This window comes from Antrostomus carolinensis, unplaced genomic scaffold (genome assembly GCF_000700745.2).
Source record: "Antrostomus carolinensis isolate BGI_N321 unplaced genomic scaffold, ASM70074v2 scaffold14124, whole genome shotgun sequence".
In the NCBI taxonomy this organism is placed as follows: Eukaryota; Metazoa; Chordata; class Aves; order Caprimulgiformes; family Caprimulgidae; genus Antrostomus; species Antrostomus carolinensis.
Genome location: NW_010312928.1, coordinates 280115 through 296786, shown reverse-complemented (window position 1 = coordinate 296786; position 16672 = coordinate 280115). Strand labels below are relative to the sequence as shown.

General features: G+C 38.0%; 1 protein-coding gene across 1 annotated transcript in view; it reads left to right on the top strand.

The window, feature by feature from the left end:
• Positions 1–16672, top strand: part of UNC5D (unc-5 netrin receptor D) — a 62746-nt gene that overhangs the window by 12755 nt on the left and 33319 nt on the right. The gene's annotated exons all lie outside the window — the stretch shown is intronic.

The window sequence follows — 16672 nt, the reverse complement described above, 5'->3', positions numbered from 1 at the left end:
TTGCCTCTGTGAAGAAGGGAACATGAGAAAATTCTGCACCTCTCTGCTTTGGGAGGTTGCTGAGGGTTCGGGGCATTCTGGGTACATTGCCACAGCAGTAAGAGAGTAAGAAAACCCAAATCCTGATGCTAGGCAGAGTGGGAAAAGATTTTAAATGCTCTCTTCTCGTGCATTAACATGGCAAACAGACAGAGCTGGCGAGCAGCTACGCTTGCAGGCATCAGCACCCAACCCAAATAAATTCAGTTTTTTATGAGTTAAACATCAAAATAAGAAAAGAAAATCCAACATTCAAGTAGAGCATCTGATAATCCCCTGCTGTGGCAAATGTTGATTTAAATATAACAGAGTCTCTGCTGGCACAGGCGTGATGGGCCCAGAGCCATTTCTTTCACTATTGATGCAGAGTTGGCCTAGGAAAGAGACAGTTCTGGCTTTCAATTCCCACAACAGATTCTCCCTATAGATATGTTTATTAATTGTGTGCAATAGAGGCCTCATTTAGCTTGGAGTGTTGCAATGAGGCAGTTGTTGTGTAGTACAAGAATCAGCCAAACTCTGATGAATCCTTGTCAGTGTATTTGACAGTGAGATAATACCTGATGCATTTCTTTGAGCTGCATCATCTGCTGGTCTGACCTACTGATACCTTAGAAGGAAAAAACTTTCCCACAGGTGCAACAAATACGGGGCCTGGTGCAGAGCTTAGCTGAGGTACCACACGCCTTTTCAGTCATGGTGGCACCTTGGACTAGTGCCCGGCTACATGCCAGGCTCTGTGAGCTCAGGTAGCCCATCGATTCAGCTCTAAAAATATTTCCGATAGATCTGCAGATCCTTGTCCTGGTGAGCAGCCAGCCCCAAGTGTGACTACCCTCAGCTGTTATTAAAAATTCATCATACTTGGGCTGTATTATTATTTTTTCCCAGAGCACAGTGCTGTGGTTTCTGTATATGTGTTTTGTGCTTGTTTATTGTTGTTGTGTAAGTTTATTTTATTACTTTGCATTATTCCTATGAAGACACAACAGTTACTCCTGGAGCACTCCTTTTCTCACACAAAGAAAATATTACAGTGGTTTTAGATGACTTTTAGAGCATATCCTTAACGTATAGCTGTGCCTAAAATATAATCTTCGTTCAGTTTAAGCCAAGGCTCTTAAGTCCTGTGTGTGTCTTATAAATGGCTACAGTTCAGCCTTGAAAACATGAAATGAAGACTGGCTGGAGCAAATGAGGCATAGCTTAGCCCATTTTAAAAGAGAGAGAATGTGTTGCACAGTGCCTAATGGAGTTCAGCAGTCTCTCTGTTTCCTTCCCCACCTCTGCTTCTCAAGCTCTCAGACATTTTCTCTTCATTCATCCTAGTCCTGGAAAAAGGTTTATCAAGAGGCAATTGCACAGTCCATCTTGGGATCATGCAGGCAGTAATGGGCTGGAGCCAGAGCTTCAGTGTGTGGTTCAGTCAACAAGTGGTATAGTGGGATTTTGTAAAGCAGTGCTCCACTGTATAGAGTATAATATATAAGCTCTTTTATTTCTTCTCCTATACATTTTCTGAAGTGAATTTCCTGACATATTCTTTCCTTATCAACTGGCCTTTACTTTTATTCTTTCTTTAAATATTTTTTTCTCTAGTTTGCATTCTCTTTGGTTTCTTGAAACTCTTCTTTTTGGGGTGTGCAAGGGGGAAGATATCAAAAATAGATTCTCCTTTTTTGCTGCATTTGAGAAGCTTGCAGCTCTTTGTGTATATGCTGAGTATTAGAATTTTCAGTCTCTCCTTCATTCTGTTTAAACTTTCCCCTCCTTCATCCTTCTGCATTTCAATAATTCTTCTCCAAAGCATAAACTCTTTGAGGTTCTTTTTTCCCCCAGTTGCTCTTTGCAAATCTCAGCTTTAAATCGATACACAAAGTGCAAAGCAATGGAGATGCAAGCTGTGAGTTTCTAAATAGGTATTAAGCCCTCATCCTTTAGAAATACATGTTGTACTGCTGTTTTCTCTGTATTACCATCCTGCCATTAACATGATATACTGCTGCTCATACCTATTACCTTGACTATATAAAGCAACTTTGGTAAGATTTCACATCCATAATGCTGGCAGGCTGGTAACCCTAATCATATGTAAGTGTTTTCCTGTGCTCTTGCCAAAGGATATTTTTCTTTCTATTAATTTTAAGGACATACTGAGCACTGGAGTCACTGCTTGAGTGACACAATCATTTACTTTCAAAGTGAAGCAATGAAGAATGTGGACAACTTGATTCTGTCATTTTATGCAGCTCTGGACCAGCTTAGATGTAGCATCTGGAATCAATACGACTAATAGATCCTGGTGGTTTGCGACAGAGTCGGCAAACAGAATAAATTATATCCTCTCTAGTTCTCTGATGGTAATTCCTTCTTACTGTCTGGTTCTTGATAGTCATGATGTTGCACTCAGTGACTGTTGTCAAATCAGTCTTGAACTGGAACCTGGAAAATATTTGTTCAATATCCATTTAATTAAGTTTAGGATCATCGCTCTTCTGTATGTTCTACCTTATTAGCACTTCAGAGAGTAAAATATTAATTGGGTTTGGTACAGGAGCAAAAAAAGTGCTTGCTTTTGTAGCTGGTAATCTTCTTAGACAACTAGTTTTAAGTTCCTTTCACTGTTTTGGACAGGTGTTGTGGTATGTTGGAGGTACTTTACTACCGAATCTTCCACCAGTGCCAAAAGGGCTCTAAATGTCTCCAGCTGTCATAGATTGTTCCTGTTTAATTCAGTGGACGTGATAATCAGGTTTTTAAATGTTTCTCTAATTGGACAGCAAGCTTCTGTATTCTGTACTGACAGTAACCATCAGAAGGAGTTTCTGTCACTTGAGACTTGGGTTTAAGGTGAACTTGGTGTGTCTTAAATTTGAATAAGGGTGTGAAACTGATAGTCCTGTAAAACGGAACACCTTGTAAAGCTGCCATTGCACGCGGTTGGCCTGTGGTGGATTTAAGACATTCTATCGTTGGTAGTTACTATAGATTTATACTGTTTCTTAAAAATGTCAGTCCTTTGTATGGAAGTGCCATATAAACCATGATATTAGAGATAAGTGTTTATAAACCTCAGGCTTTCAAATAAATAAAAACAAAGCAACCAAATCTTTAGCTTACTAGACTCTGCTCATCTTCACTAGAGCAGTGCTGTTACGCTGTCAGATGTGAGACCTGCAGTTTTGTGTTGAATGTGGTATTAGCTCAGGGGAGCCAGTTCCCAACTGGAAATGCCTGACAGGTAACGCTATTGAAATCCATTTTGATGCATGAGGTGTAAATCTGAGCAGAAGTTGACCTTAAAATTTATTCTAAATCCCTTTTATTATAAACAAATACTCTGTGAGACTAAATCTCTGAATAGCTCATATTTGAGCATCAGCACCAACTTGCAGCGCTTTCTGAATCTGCTGTCTGATTTTGGTTTGGGGTTTTTTTTTGTAATAAAAGGGCAGCTGTTGTGCTAAACTGTTACTGATGAGTGTAAACTTGTGTTGAGTGCTCTGCAGAGGCTTGTGGAATACTCTAAAATACCTTTATCATTTAATATATGCATATATTTAAGTTTTAAATGTGCTGTATCCAGTGCTACTTTTTCAAATGTTTAACACAGATTTTTGACATTTTAATGGACTGCTGTAGATGTTCCAGTGAATATCTGCATGAGTTCTGATGGTTTATTTACCGCTATAGCTTTTAATGGAAATGTAAAATCATTTCTCTTCTGGGCAGTACATATTCCATTGCAAACACATCAACAAAATGTGAAACCCACATAAAATTCAAAAGCGGCGAGTGTTCCAAAAGTAGAGTCATTGCTGCCTGTTTTACATAGGCTTGTGTATTTATGGGACCTGAACACATACAGTAAAATGTAATATGGCAGGATAATGGTATTGTAGTAAAACACTATGGCTAAAAAGGCTGGTGAGTTATAGTCTTCAATGAATCTTGTTTCTAGTTACAGAAAACAGAGTATGATTACTAAATGCAAACAGCGTGCATTTTATACAGTTAGCTATAGATCTTGCATCTTGTGTCTGGAATATCAATATTTACTTTACTTTTAAGGTACATTAGTTACAAATACAATGAATGTGTTTCATTTTTCACCGAAGACATTTCACTTTCAAGACTAAGCGTGGGTATGTGCAGTATGTCTCAGTGATTATTTATCTACATGTAAGCTCTTCCTATAGACTGGTTTTACTTTTAAGTAACCACTACAGCCAACATTCACATTTTTAAAATCAAAAGTTATGGGAAGCTGTAAGAAATTAAAAAGTTAACTTAGACATTACAAAATTAGATGACATTGCATTTGGAACAGTGAAATAAATTCCTTTTGCTTTGTGAAGGAATTGGGCAAATTCTTAACTCTTCCCGTTAGTAATGACAAGGAGGTTTCAACGTTTCAGAACCCCTGTGTTTCTCTGTAGTTGGTTGGTAGCACATATGCCATTAACACTTCTCCCCCTCTGCGGGAGGGAATGTTGTCTTACAGTTCAGATCTGCAGCCTACTACTGAAGCATTACTCCAGACTGTTGATGAGGAGTATTGTTTCTGGAAAATAAATTTGTCATATACAAATACAAGTTTAATGGTAATTGCTAATGTCTCCAAACAGATACATTCACCTTGAAATAGTCCAGGCTTGTATTATGATGGTTAGCAGGTCAGACTTCTAAGATATAAAGGTATTAAAATGATTAATAAGGTCTTCTGAGGTGCTACGCTTACAGCAGGGCATATGTGACCATCATCTTATCTGGATGACAGCCAGCTGGCAAATACAAGATCTTAAAATTCTGGTTGAATTGGTATGTGCACTCTGTGGTATTGCTGTTTATGAATTCTACCTTTAAAATACTGACATTTCAGGGGAAAAAAATCCCCTATTCTAGAAAGCAACATTTTAATGACATTTGATAGAGATACCCCACATAATCTGGAGATGTTAAGAGTTGCACAAATATCTAATTTAGAGTGTTTTCCACATAGAATTGTATATAAGATCAGTTTTGGCACAAAGCAGTAAAGAATTATGAAGTACAGATACCACTTTGGAAGTCAGTACAGACATGAATGCAAGAAGAATTTCCAGGGTCAAGTAACATTGTGTGATTCCTTGAACAGATGATGATTTTTCATAGACTTAATTGTCTGTCTTTGGTGAGTGAAGGTTCTGTTAACTACAGCATCACTTGCTGACTGAGGACCAATTATTCATTTAGCTGGAGAACATACATATTTCTTCCAGGTAAGTGCATCGTTACTGCTTTTTTTTCCTGTTACTCCTCCAAGAATCCAAAGCAACTCAGATTTATTTATTAGACGCTATCCAGCACTGTACGTATGGATTAGAGCAGCAGTTACTGGGCTAATGACACTGAAAGGTTGTGTGTGTGGACAAGGCAGTTTTGAACCCACTTAGAAAATAAAAATCTATTGAAGAGTCCTTACAGACTTTAGAAGAGTCAAATGACCTTCCCTTTAATCTCTGCCTGTCAGTTCTCAGCGTACCCTACCGAATGAACCAGAACAACCTCTAAATGTTGATTGTTCTGAAACCATGTGACAGTTACTCATAACTCACTTGGTTATTCTAGTAAATTCTTCTTCAGTTTGCTCTGCGTTTTAAAATTCTGCCATTTCTGTCCCTTGCACACAAACACACCCAGACACACAGATATGCCCCGTTCAGGTCAGATTTTTAGCTGCTTTTAAGAGCAACTTCGTCACTTTCATTTTTCACACTTTCACATCTAGCAAAGACTGAGCATTGTGCAGTTATTGTGGATAATACACGACATGCTGGTCTGGACTGACTGTGTTCAGGACACAACAATCTTGTTTAATAATATGTAGGGCCTCTCTATTCTACGAAACTTCTGCTCAATGAAAGCCTTTTCTTTAAGCCTGTGACTGCTTCATAGAACCATGGGCAACACAAAAAACAGCATCAAGATCGAGTTTATTTTATATGCTGTTTCATCTTTGGTCAAATCTAGTTTGTACTAATTCATTCCTTGCCCTTCCTCACCTGTTGTCTTTGACAGAAATGTCTGCTTCGCTGTTACCTTTCTGCCTTTTTTCCTACAGTGCTTCATCTTCAATGCCCTGAACATTTATTTTTATTATTTATTTTTTTTTAACTCAGCCTAGATCATGGATTAGGTATTACAACAGCAGTTGTAATACACAGAGAACAGAGCCTGGAGTAATACTCTGTAGAGGTTCAAACAAAGAACATGTTTCAAAGGCAAAAAAGGGCTTGTGATTATCAGTGCTTGTAAAAAAACACTTTAATGCTATTGCTCAATATGCTAAAATAAAAAGCCTGAGATTTCAGTTAGTCTGTGTAAGTGGAGAATAAAAAGGACATGGTTCTGCACAGAAGTTGTAGTGTTTTAAACATGTTACAGACATTTGAGTGGGTTTTGTTAGCTGTGAGCATTTCAGGGCAGCACAAGGAGTTACATAAATTGGGATAGCTGGTTGTGCAACTTAGCTTAATGGTGAGTTAATTTTTTTTCTTTTTGCTTCATTGCAATCACTTTAAAACCCCTATTTCTAAGCTATTTAACGCTGAACTGGGTATATTTTGGATGCTCTTTTTTGGACATTTGCAACTCCAAAATGCTATGGAGAGCCCATGTTGTCAACGCAAAGTGAAAAAATAATTAAGTTCCAGGTAAGCATGTTCTGTGATTTATCTTGGGAATGAAGCTCAGAGGTATTTAGCATGGCTTCAACTTCGCTTTAGTGTGAGGATGCAGAACCCTACCAGGCTGCCATGGAGAGCTGTTCCTTTAGTTAGAAGCCGCTACAGCTTTTTCATTCCCATTTAGACCAGCAGCTAGAGAGAGGAGGAACACTTAGGCTGTATTTGTTGCCTTCTGTCATCCTAATATGTGATTTAAGATTATACTCCTCGCTTCATTATTCTGCCACTGCGCGCTCTTTGAATGCGTTAAATCTGTCACTTCATTTTTTACCTGTACCCTTTTTTTACCTGTACCAATTATTTGAAACAAAGGCATTTGTCAGCTCCCTTCTTGTCTCTTTTATGATATCTCCAGGTGCCTCTTTTGCTGATTTTGTACATTTTGCAGCCATTGGAAGCATCTTAGTTCCTGCACATATACCCTTTATTTGAAAAAGCCCTTAGATGTTCTCTCCAAAATGAGTGTACGTGCTGGATTTCACGCCAGCAAGTGAACCCTGTACTGCGTTTTCCTCCAGTAGGGAAAAAAAAAGTTTCTTTCCTCCTGGGATTTGACTTGCTCTGAGTAGATCTGTACACCCAGGAGCTGTGCTGAGGTCGTGAAATAGAATGCTGGAGCAAAACCACTTCTGAATTAGATTGCTAAAATGGGGGGACAGGGGAGGGGGATGACACGCAAATAACTTTGTAGTTTCCCTGAATAGATAATTCCTTTTTATAAAGACATGTGCTTCAGGGCTTTTCTTTTTTTGATGTGCTGTTTTGCAGTAGCTCATGTTTTTCTGGTCCTATGTCCTATTTTCAGAAATGTTCTTAATTGTGAATGCTTGAACATGCAAGGGTAAGTTATAAGACTTTATCATTATGTTTATAATTATATGTAATAACAGTAATTGTGTAAAAGAGACCTACAAGGATTCGGAAATTGTGGTATGTGTTTGACCCAGCGAGATAGTCAGAGGCTTTCGCAATACTGGCCTGGTCTGGGCAGCAGGAAGAATGACTGTTGTGGTTATTTACCAGTGCTGTGTTAGTGCCTAGAGGTCTGGTTTGTTTTTTCTGTCCTTGATTCCCAAAGGTCAGATCTTCAGCGTGTTTGGCAATCTGTCCTGATACTTACAACTTTATAATACAATGAACCTGCGGTATTTCTGAGTCTGTGAAGAGCTGAGAGCACTTTTGCACAATACTTTCATGTGCAGCTGCTTTTATTCTCTTTTCAGTGGGATTCAAACTTGTGAATTTGAATGCTGAAAGCAAAGGTGTGTGAGCAGGAGGATCAAATCTATTGAGCAGAAGGCTGTATTATCCTGTGATTGTTGGTGTATTTATTATATGTTCACAAAGAGCTGACAAAGTCACATGGGCAACTGGAATTCAGAAATGTCATATCTATTGCTCAGGGAGTGGGCTAAGGTGGAAAGATGTAGAGAGACATGTATATGTGTGCGTACGTTATGTAGTTCAATGCAGTTGGATTAACCTTGATGTGTATCACAATGGGACAAAGGGAAAGCAATCCCATCTAATGGTTCTATGATGTTCTGTCCTACTGCACTTATTGGGAGCTCCACTTAGAGATACAAATGGAAGCTTCTAAGAAGAAAAATTACCCTCTTACAGATAGATTTCTTAACTTCACAGGAAGGGGAAAACTTACATCTGTTTTTTTTTATTTTATTTTTTTTTTTAAAAAAAGCACATTATGCTGTTTCAGAGGTGAAAGGATTGTTGATAGTTTCAAACATTCAACCTACCCAACCAACCTGGTATGAGAATACACCCACTGGTAGATACCAACGTCAGGATCTTTAACAACTTCAAAGTAGCAGTCGTATTTGTTACTGCACTTCGTAGTTGTGTCTCTTTTTACAACGTGCCTTCTGTGTCTATAGTGAGGGTTCTGTCTATTCACATTCTGCTGATGCAATGTAATTGTGCTGGTCCTTTTCTAGTCTGGAATAAATATCATGAGAGTACTGTGAAACTGAAATGCTGTAGCATTAGTGTTTTACCTCTCTGGACATAGATCATGCCTTTTTTAATTGCAAACAGTGTTACAAGAGAAAGCAGTAAGTTGTGAATCTGGTGCTCAGTTGCATCTCATGCACATCTAGTGACACGACATAAAAGTTACACATTTATTAACAATTGTATTTTTTAAATATAGACAGAGAGTTTCAGTTTAAATACTTTTTCCAATATGTAGATGACGATTTGTTAATGGATCGTATTCACACGTACTGGTGTGCTGTCTGAGCACTACTCCCTGACATTCCATTCTCAAAGACTTGGACCGACCTTCTAAGTTTTCTGGAGAACAATAATCTGAAGCATGGGTGGAGATGCTACTGGGTTTTTCTGACTCCATGCAGTGATGTTCAATCAGAAGCAGTTAGAAATGCAAGCGCAGAGATCTCTTTATTGGTACTCTTTGTTTTCAATTACTGTAAGCTTTCTGGGATGATTTTCTTATCTCTAAGAATTTGCTATAAATGTGATACTGCCTATCAGGATGCCATGTTAGCAAAACACTGTGAGGATAATTTCCACTCTTATCTAAAAATGGGTTTTTAGTGTCAACTGCACTTATAATTACTTTTGAAATGTCTGTGCATTGAAAAACAAATAAAACCTCACTAGTGTGGCACCACAGACGCCATCCCTGGAGCCTTTAGCTGTTTGTTTTGATCTTACCATCCTAATTCACAATACTGAGGAACATACAGTGTGCATTGCATCCTTCCGAAACAAGAACTGTGGATTACTGTATATCCTTAGACTCTGAGTTATTTAGAAAAATAAAAGCTCTAGATGAGTCTCATCTGCTCACGTATATTGCTGAGCTTTATAGTCAAGGGATTAGGATTTGAGTTTCAACTAGATCATTTATTTCTGCCTACCATAAAATAATTGAAGTCAAGTCATTTGTGTGCACTGCCCCACTGGAAACTACCATATAAGCCCACATAATAACCTGTAGGTTTATTAATGCTGATTCATTCATAATGTTTGCATGCAGGTAAAAAACAGTATTCCAATTAATGTTAGATCCTTATTCCTCAAAAAATAGGAATAAAGAGAAATTTATTTGGGGATCTGATTATATCTTTAACAACCAGACAATGTACCATTAGCAATGGCATATTTAGCAATGTATCTTTATAAGTGTGTTTTAAAATAGCGTGTCTGAGTCAACTCCTTGCCCACCTTTAGCATTACAAATTGAGATATACGTACAGGCTGTCACCTTTCCAATTATATTTACTCAAAGGCGTATTTTAATTTCGTTTTGACTCACCCCCTCCCATTTTTGCCTTTGTTCCCCTCCTCTGGATTTTTCAGCAATATGAATTTTTGGTTTAAAGCACGCAAACAAAAATGCTCACTTCATTGCAAACTGGACGTAGCTCAGAGTATGAGCTATGGTGTGTAGAGTGCCATGACTAGCATCTCTCGTTTCCCTTGCTATTGGGGATTTCTGTAGCAAATACACTAGCTGCATGCCACATCAAGTGAAATAATAAGAAAGAAAACGTGCATTAGCAGCATGCAACATTTGAGTTTTCCGATGATCCCTCTTGCAACAGCTGAGTGCATCTCTTCAAAGAGAAGATTCCTGTGCTGCTTCCCACGGTACAGCCAACAAAAGACCAGGCTGATTTATGAGTTAGTCAGTGTGTCAGATTTATGTAATGAGATTATATATTCAATCTAATGAAGGGAAAGTACACTTACCAGAACAGCATGACAGCGCTGTGATTAAACGATTCGGTAACAGTCTTCCCTCTGTGGATTAATTTAAAAAAATGCAGCAGGTACAGCTGACCTGCTTCCTGTGTGTTGCTAGCGATAGGCTCCTAGCAAGGAAGATGAATTGGTTTTGATTGTGTTGATAAAATAACTATGTGATCATAAAGGTAGATATGAATAGTTTGTATCTAGCAAACTGGCCTTTGTTTTTTATTAATCTCCCACAATGATTTATGCTGATGGAGGCTTCTCCTACTTATTTGTTTAAGTCTTAGGGTAGAAAGCAAAATAAAACTGTGACAAGATACGCTGCCATCTTAATGCATCACTGTAATTGGAGCACCTGCCCTGCCTAGACTCATCCATTCTAACTGTAACATTAAGGAAGATTTCTCCAGCTTAGACACACTTGAATTTTTAGAAACAGGAGTTTCATGGTAGACCTGAAAGGAATTGAAAGGAATGTATCTTGCGCTCTTCCACTAAACATTACATTATATTATTGCAGGGCACTGAAAAAGCCATAAGGCTTTTAAAGATTGGGGAATATGAGACCTAAATCAATGATAAGGTAGAAAGAACTTTTTCTAGCCAGAGGCCTGAGCTGATTAGTATGAGAGGGAATATTCAGAAAAGCTAACGTTAGCCGAGCGATACAGCTCCCTAGGCTTGCTCTAGAGTCAGTGTGGAAAGTGCCTGATAGTCCTGCTGTTAATCATCATGTGCAGGAGAATCTATTACAAATGTTTTCTATTAAACTATTTTGTAGAAAAGAAATCAGCTTCAACATGTTTTCTTCTCCAGGTAAAAAAAAGCTTTCAGCTAGAAATTAGATATTCTGAGTTGTAGGAGTTCTAAGCCTTTTTCTTTCTTTTTTAAAGCAAAGTTGGGTTCTAGAAGGAAAATATGGAATTGCCTAGTTCTTTTGTAGATATAACAGTGTTATTTTTGTTCTTAGGGAGCTAAGAGCTCAAGTAGCGATACCTTCTGTATTATTTATATTGAATTAATTAAGTACCTTTCATGAGCAACAGCAAAAATGGTATTGGAATCAGCTTCAAGATAATGTTCGCTGCTCTGCAGTTGTCATTACAGCAGTGCAAGAAGAATTAGGATGCAGAGAGATGTCTCTAGATCTATTTTAATGACTGTCAGCTTGGATAGCTTGGCTTTGTCAGGTCAAAACTTCATGTGCAAACTTTATTCTTCTCTATTGAAAGTTAGGGGGGAGGATTGTTTAGATAAAACACAGACGATGGATATGTCAGAGGTATTATGGACAACGCACACAGACATAAAAATGCACCTACACACCAGATTATTTCTTGTTACATTTTCTTTAAATGGTCTATGCATCAAGACATCTGTCTTTTTTTTCCCTTTCCCCAACACGCTTTTTTTGTCCTCTGTATCACAGGAATCTTTACATCTATTTTTAACATATAAAGGTATTTTTAACAGCTTCACACTGAAGACATTTTTTTTATAATATCTATTACCAGATACAGGGTTCTGACTCTTGCAAAGTTAGAGCTAATGTTAGCAATGGCAAGACAATGGGCACCTCCAGCTACAGTAGGCAGATGTATGGAGGAGGAGAAATTTGAGAATAAAGAAATTGGAACAAAAAAATGCTTGAGAAATATAGGAGCCACTGACAGAACGTGGAGTTACACAACACTTCATCTCACAACACTGGTTTTCAATTAACGTCTAGTCAGGTGTGGCCAAATATCTGAGAAATACCATCACTGTCACTTGTAAACTTGCTGTTTGGTCACACTCCTTGCTGTGCTACTTGTGGTTTTGTGTGGTTCACAAACAGACAGTCTCTGCCTCGCTACAAGGGAATTGTAAGGTGTCGGAGAAGAGGGATATAGTTAGTGTAGTTATCTGCAATCTCATGAGCAGTACTATACCTATGTATTCATTGCGTTCTCTACTATACTTTCTAAACACCAGCCTGTTGGACTCACTTTGAAAATATTAAGTGAATCTGGGAGTAACAAAACAGTTTTATTCAAAACATACAAATATTGGCTTGTTCTCTAAGAACATAATGAACAGTGGTATTGGCTTAAAGGACGGTTAAGGATGTGTTTACTACTTTCTCCATCTGAGAGAGAGAATATTTAAAATCTGTACATTGACTGTGCTATAAGAAACATCTGTGCTGCCTTAAGTCGTGTTGACCTTTCCCATCTTAAAATCATGAAGCGTTTATCTTGCACTGAGGAAGCAACTTGATTCTCTCTTCAAGAGAAGTTGACATTCTAACTATATTGTCTTTGATATATATGTACTCTGGTCATTGACCACACAAGAAAGTCAGATGTTGTGTTTAAAGGGCAGGAGAGTATAATCTAAAAGCAGGAGCACCAAGGTCTTTTCTCTTCTGACCTACCAAAGTGTCACGTGTGCCCACAAGAACTCAGAGTTGTATTGTTCCTGTTGGGTATTAAATCTCTTTAGAGTCTCAAACAAGATACAGTAGAAAAAACAGAAAATTCAGTCATGGGCAACCAGCTCTCAGGTTACATTAAGCAATTGATGAAGAACTCTTGGGGCATCACATCATTTAAGGCCTGTAACTGATATCTGACCTACTCCATTCTTCAAGGTTTAAATAATAAATTTGGTATTAAAAACAAACAGAAAAGTAATCTCTGTTACTGCAAATAAGAATGTTCTTTAGTCTTACAGGAGATTTAAGAGCCTTACAGCCTCCCTCTCCAATTTGGCAAAGGAGGAGTAATGCTTAGCCGGAAGAATGTTATTTCCTCGTCTAGGGTTAGTCAGCTTTTCTCCTTGAGTTACACAGGTGATGTCTGTGTAAAGGTGTAACACAGTGCCTGTCAAAGTGAAAGAAAAAGTTCCCAGTGACAAGCAGCTGAGATTTTGGGGCATAACATTCTGTTCCCGTAGAAGCCACAACTACAACCTGTAAAATGGGCAGAGTTTTAAGGGGACCTTAAACGTAGCAACTTTTGCTCGAGCTTTCCTGCAGTCTAACTCAGCTGTGCCTCCATCAATATTCTCATGGATATTTGTGAGTCCCCAGCGTGTTTGAGTTTGCTCTGTGGTGACTGGAAAATGTATGTCCGTAGTATCTGCATGGATACATACACAAATAAGGCTGACATGCATACATTATTTATTTTGCACATGCTAAGCACAGTGAGACTCCATCACCTGCAGCAACTCAAACAGCAGTTGTGCTCCTGTGATGTGGAGCTGACAGGCTGTCCTAGTGTCACATATAGTAGACAGAAATATGGATGAGGTGGGATAAGCTTTATTTTTAAATAGAAACAGTTCACTAACTCCTGTTGTAATCTACCTAGGATATGATGTATTTAACTGATTTTACTTTGATAATGCTGTAAGCCTGTGTTTGATAATTGCTGTCTGTAATTGGAATAAATTTATGATTATGCTAATTCATCTGCTGCCACCCAATATGTAGTAGCTGAGTTAATCCGTATCTGCCCCTGCATTTCTTTTGTAGATCATTACATGATTAGCCTTTGTTAGAAATTGATTGGGGTGTTTGAATTCTGAGCAGATTTAATTTCAGGGGGGAAAAAATCAGATATCTTTAAATAAACTTATGGCATATTATAGCAGTTTTTTCATCTAGTTCAAAATAGAAATGTTTAAGATCATCAGACAGACTAATTCTTAAAACAAATGTATTTCATTGTGTTACAAGCAACTGTATGACCTCTGGTGATGATACAGTGAGGAAGTTAAATGCTAATGAGTTTTGAGTCTACTCTTCAGGCATTGCAGGTTGGCAATTCAGAACACCGTGCCTCATTTCTGAATGGAGCTATCGCAGATTTCTTTGTCGGCTTTATTTTGCCTGGTCGTTTTGTGTGTGTGTATATGTGTGTGTGCTGAATTTCTCCAAAGGATGTATCACTGCAAGTAACAACAACCTTTTGTCATCATGACTCCTTTAAATTTATCAGTTTATCCTATAAATTCATCCCTTAGTTCTCCATCTTTGAAAGCATTTGTCTGCTGAGGCAAAGGCAGTGAATGAGTTTGAATAAGTCTGATTTTACTTCAAGGGAGGGGGAGGCTGGAATTAGAGATGAGTATTTGCAGCGTCATCAAGCCTCCTGATAAGAAGCAAAAGGCAATGCATGCCCTCAGTTACAAATCATCCTTTGATCGCACATCTCTCAACACTCTGCTGTTTATGTTCCGTCTGTTTAATGTTCTCCCTTCACCATGGTCATCATTCTTTTAAATGCTTTGCACTAATGTAAATGTTTTTCATTCACCAAGCCTTGCAGCCCTGCACTCAGCAAACAGTGGATCAGTGTGGACTCACTGCTGGAAAAGTTGTCTGCAGCAAAAATAGCCTGAAGTGCTAGTGTGACTGTAATGGGGACCTTGAACCCTCCTGTGCTCCCCCTCATCGCCCCGCAAAAGCCCCTGACCTGACGAGAGTCAAAATGCACAATTTTATAGCTACACTTGTGAAATAATGAACTCCAGTAATACTGGATGTGTTTGTCATTTCTTTGAGTGTTGCTATGTTTGTCATTTCACTGCCCATAAAGTGAGTTTAATTCTGACTGCGACCATTGAATTTCTGTCACTTGATTTATGCTAGTGCTGCTGTTCCATAATTTAAATTGCATTTCTAGTTTCTTTGCAGAAACCCCCTCTGATAATTAGTATTAAAGTTAACTGCAGAAGGGAGACTGAATAGTAAATGGATTACTTGATTGTTGCTTGTCTCACTCAGACCAAGGGGAAATATAAGACATTCAAAGAGATGTTATTAAGGGAAGAGTTCAGCATTCCTGGAGTTAGTAAGGCTGTTTGATTCCTGCTCCAGAGCTTTTAACTCCTTTCTGTATGAGACATCTAATGTATTTCATACTCAGGTAATGCCACTTTTGACAGATGTGTAAAATAATCACTTTATTTAATGCCATAGTCACCATGTAGGATAACAGTGCCACAGACCTAGATCCTTTCCAAGGTACGTTCCCAGCTGACTGCGGTGGTGCAGGGACATGAGAAGCCATGGAAGTGTCAGTCACACACCTTCTGTCCCCAGCTAACCAAAATGACTGATGCTGCTGGAAGGGGAACCTGCTGTCTGGCATGAGATCTAATTGGCTCTGACGGTCAGCTTTTGCACATTTGTTTATAAACTGGAAAATCTACAAATTGCAGACCATCTGCACAGAACAGTGTGCTAATGAATGCCTGTAGCTAGCAAATCCATAAGCTCATTACCACCAAGTTCCAAGTCCTTCTACAAGTTCCTAAACGAGGTTATTCATCTGAACTGAGACGAGAAGGATATTTGACTTCAGGGTACAGCCAGACCTCCTTCAGGTCTAGAAAAGCTATTAAAATAACTCATATTTATTCAGTCTTTTAATAGAATCTGTTGGTTCTGCTTCTATTTTTAATTTTTCACTTCTGTAACAGCAGATTACCATGCCTTAAATATATAAATATATATTTATTAGTATTATTTTTTGATGTATCAAGTAGAGAAATGCCTTGTAGGTAATTACTGGATCTACTCAGAGATATGTTGGTTGGTGAACTAAAGATGATGTATTGAAATATATTATACTCGGCATTTCCTGTATTTATGTACCTTGACAACAAATACTAATGGCCTCTGGTTCAAGAATGTTTATGTGAATTGGGAATCTGTGATGATGACTTGGCTCTTCCACTCTGTGTGATGTCAAGTGATTTCATCCTTCTGTCTCTCAAAAAAAAATGAAATTAATAATACTTATTACATGTCATCCCAGAGTATTATGAAGCTTAAGTGATCATTGTCGAATCGTTTGCACATGTAAAGCACTGTATATCAAGAGTGGTATTTTTAAACATTTCTTATTCTTTCTTGGTTGAGATTTTCTTCCATTTTCTTTGACTAAAAATCAGCCTTTCTAATTTACTAGGGGTCTCCTAAATAGGACAATAATTGAATAAATGAATAGTCACAATAAAACCAAAATGTACAGTATAGATTCAAGAACAAACAGAGAGGAAATAATAAGATGCAATTATTTAAGAAAATTATTTCAGGTTCAAGCTCTAATACTTATGATGAAGAGAACCAGGAGGTAAATGAAGGTAAATGAAATGTATTCAACTAGAAT